Raw genomic sequence first — 3900 nt, forward strand, 5'->3', positions numbered from 1 at the left:
CTGCTGTCTCTGGTGTCTCTTGTGCTGCACAGGGGCCCAGCCCAGGTGCCCAGCCCAGGTGCCCTCAGCACCCTCGGGGCACACACAGAGAGTGTCTCCCCCCAGCCCAGGTGCCCTCAGTACCATCGGGGCACAGAGAGTGTCTCCCCGCTCTCGGCCGTGCCGGGGCTGCCAACTCAGGACCGGCCAAGGGTTCCTGAGGGGCTCGCACAAACCCACTCGGCCGCTGATTGTGGTGGTGTTTGAGGGTCCTCCAGGACAAGGGAGGAGATAAGAATCTTGACTCCACCTTTCAGAAGGCTGAAATATTATTTTATCATCTCTATTATATTAAAAGAAAATGAGATATTAGAACTACACTAAAAGAGCAAGGAGACATCAGAAAGCTGGAAAGGAATGAATAATAAAAACCTGGGACTGATCACAGCCCCGACACCGCTGGACCATGATTGGTCATCAAGTAGAAACAATGCACAGGAGACCAACCCAAGATGCCCCTGTTGCTAAACCATCTCCAGCCCACACTCCACAGCCACCAGATTGTTATTGGTTCCATTTCTGTTCTGAGGCTTCTCAGGAGAAAAATCCCAGCGAAAGGATTTTCATCAAACACGTCAGTGCCAGGTGATGGCACAGGCAGCATGGGCTGGCAGAGGTCACTGTGTCATCCCTGCCAGCCCAGGTGTCACAGCAAGGAGGAGAGAGTTCACCCTGTGCTCACACTGCAATACAGAGCAATACAACACAACACACACATTAACACAAGATGATAACCTTTTTCTATTTTCATTACTTGTGGATTTATTGTTACAGGACACCCAAAACAACAAAAGCACACAAAAAACAGCACTCATCTACCATTAACACCCCCGTCACATTACACACAAACTCACCGTCCCTCCCCTCACAACTGCTAAATTACACCCCAGCAATCCTTGGTCCTCAGGAACATGGTTCCCAGGAGCCTCCAAAAAATCCTCCTGCCTGACGAAATACCCAGTCCCTGGACGGTGCGCGCCCAAACTTTGGCGATGAACGTCGCCTCGCAGACTGACCGGGACCGGGGAAAAAAAACCCAGCCGGGGGGCAAAAAAAAAAAGAAAAAAAACCCAGCCGGGGGTGGCGGTGGGGAACCAGGCTAGGGATTTTTTACTCTAAATTTACAAATGAGTTGAAAAACCTGAAAAGCAAAAGTCACACGGTTAAATCCAGTCAGCATGCACTCACACACTCAGAGATGAGCAGACACAGACAGACACAGACACATGCTCCCGCACTCCTCCCATTTAAACGTTCCCTGCGGCTCTTACTCGAGACGCTGAAGAACGCGCTTCCACGCTTCATCTGGCTGCCGCTCCTCGATGTCAAATGGTAGATTCTGGGGAAATCGGCAGCCTCGGGGACCTGTGAGACGACAGGAAGCGGTCAACGAGTGGCTATCTGACAGCTAGGACTTGTCCCCGCTCTGGACCAATAAATTTTCTACCCAAAATCCCATAAAAGACAGATGAACAGTCAAGTTTTTATAACTCTTCTACCTAACTGTGACTATGTGCCAGGGCAGGGCAGCTCCGACCATAAGTGGTACAACCTAAGTACACACGATATAAGCCGACGCATACAGTGCAAGTGTACATGGAGTGTAAGTACATACAGTATAAGCCAACATAGGTACACACAATATAAGTACATACAGTATAAGCCAGCATAGGTACAAGCAATGTAAGCACATACAGTATAAGCCAGAACTTGAGGTAACTCTCTGGAAGATACTAATTCTTGAGCCCTATACCCTTTGAGAAGATAGAACCTATAGAACTTCTGCAGTCACATGAGGAGGGTGTAAGACGCTTCCTCCAGAAGTCCAAGAGAATGGCGTGGAAAAAAAGGCACTACCAAAGCCGGTAGTGAGTAGGAAGACGGATGAGAACATCTTGTCCCTTTGAGACATTCCTGTCTCAAAGAGTAAAAATGTAAAGATGCCGGAATAAGGGATATCCGGAAAGGAACGTGACTAGAATATGGGCAATGTGGCACGGAATAGTGCCAATAAAGCATCGAGACGTGACAAAGGCCTGTGACACGTAAGACAATGGACACAGACTACATAACACAGACACAGACGACATAACATAGACACAGACGACATAACACAGAGATGAGTGACAACTGCCTGGCACTGTCCCCGTAGGGACCCGAGATTCCTAACGCAAGATGAGCCAGAGGCTGATGATGCCAAAGGAAAGGAAGCCCTATGACGAGAGCACGTGATGATGAAACGGAACTCGTTAAAACAAGTTAGTGCCACAGCAATTAAGAGGATGCTCGAGAGGCTCGGCGAGCCTAGAGAAAGAAGCCGACTGCCGGGTGACCGTGGCCGTAGCTCCGGACGTGAAGGCGAGCTCCTCGGGGGAAAGATCCGTGACGACGTCGAGTCGAGGAAGGCGGACGACACAAAGTACGCGAAAATGTGGAGATGGGTCGGAACTGCCCTGCCCGGCAAAGGCTCTGGCAAGGCTGAGGGGAAACCCTCTCCCTTTACTTCCAGAGAGCCCGCCCCCCTACAGACCTGTCCCCTAAGCTGACATCTGATGGCCTCCTGTGAGAGTAAAGGTTTTTACCCTTCTCCCAGCCACTGTCCCCGACACTTAGCTTTTGGAAGAGGAGCGGACAAAATCCATCCTTGGTCGGACGTGGACATTGAGATGCTCTCCGTGTGTGCTTCGGTGCTGCCGTTTCCAAGCTTTGGCTACGAGCCTCCTCAGGGTACCTAAGACAAAACAGAAAACCTGACTATTGCCCTCAAAAACAGTAATCCCCGGGACTCCTCCACACCACTGCCCCGGCTCACCTCAAATCTTGATTTGACTCCAGAGGGTGCCCGGAAGATACCGGCGAAAAGAAAAGGTACACGCTTAGCATGCTGCTGTGTAACGCTCACCTAGGAGTCAGCCTGCCTAACCTCCGACTCACCTGCCCTCCTCTGTTCCTTGGCGTGCCTAGGGCAGCGACAGCACCTGCAAAGAAACAAAGCAGAAAATTTGCTGAGATACTGTGAAAACACAACCTCCCAAATCTGACAAGGATGCCACAACAATACCTTAAGCCTGCACACACCTGGCACGGATATGCTCGGCCAGGATAGATGGCAAGTGGACCAGCTAAAAGACAAAAAAAACAAGAGGAGATGCTTACAACTGCACAAAAACTGAGACATCAGCAATAACAACTGCTTCTGTACGCTACTCAATGCTCACCTCACCCACTCGGCCTTGACTTCCTAAAAAGAGAGACAAAGAACAATGCTGTAACAGCCACCATTTATGCTCCCTCTGCAGAAACAAACAGTGACTGACCTGCTCAGGGCAATCCCCTCACCCAGGATCGGGGGCTCTGCCCTGGATTTTATCCATCGGCATCTGAAAGAAAGTTAGGACGAAAGTCAAAGGTCTGCAGGATAACTTAAGAGCTCCAGATAACTTGTGTCCATCGACACATCGCACCTAGAGTTCAACCACACCCCACATTACAAACTTCAAGTCCACAGGACTTCTCCTATTGCACCAGGCAATGCGGCAGGGCAGAGCAGCTCCGGCACAAATGTGTGTGCAGACACCCGTGACACAGGACAGGACGTGACAAACAACGGGGACAGAACATGGACAGAAATCTCCTGGCAAGGAAAATGGCTGCGAGGACTGAGAGAATGCAAAAGGAGATGACCGAGGGGAGACCGAGGGTGAGCTGATGAGGCTCAGAGAAACCTGGAGGAAGAAGATGCTAACTGAATGATTTATTCCAAGAACTGCAAAGATGGATGCCCGAGAATCCTACGGCCAGAAGCCTCTACCTGCCCTCACGTTCTTTCAAGTCCAAGTCCGCCATAATGGATCCTGGCGG

At 50.5% G+C, this 3900-nt stretch overlaps 1 long non-coding RNA gene across 2 annotated transcripts; it reads right to left on the bottom strand.

Moving 5' to 3' along the window:
* Positions 1 to 290: 290 nt before the first annotated feature.
* On the bottom strand, positions 291 to 3315 carry LOC129047100 (uncharacterized). 2 transcript variants are annotated; one of them, XR_008509057.1, is made up of 5 exons: positions 3258 to 3315; positions 3118 to 3161; positions 2852 to 3017; positions 1311 to 2770; positions 291 to 722 (listed from the first exon to the last, which is right to left on the bottom strand). It is a non-coding gene; the product is annotated as an uncharacterized LOC129047100 (long non-coding RNA). The 2 variants fall into 2 exon arrangements; XR_008509056.1 differs by having other exon boundaries at positions 291 to 1180.
* Positions 3316 to 3900: the final 585 nt, after the last annotated feature.

Source organism: Molothrus ater, unplaced genomic scaffold (assembly GCF_012460135.2).
Source record: "Molothrus ater isolate BHLD 08-10-18 breed brown headed cowbird unplaced genomic scaffold, BPBGC_Mater_1.1 matUn_MA505, whole genome shotgun sequence".
In the NCBI taxonomy this organism is placed as follows: Eukaryota; Metazoa; Chordata; class Aves; order Passeriformes; family Icteridae; genus Molothrus; species Molothrus ater.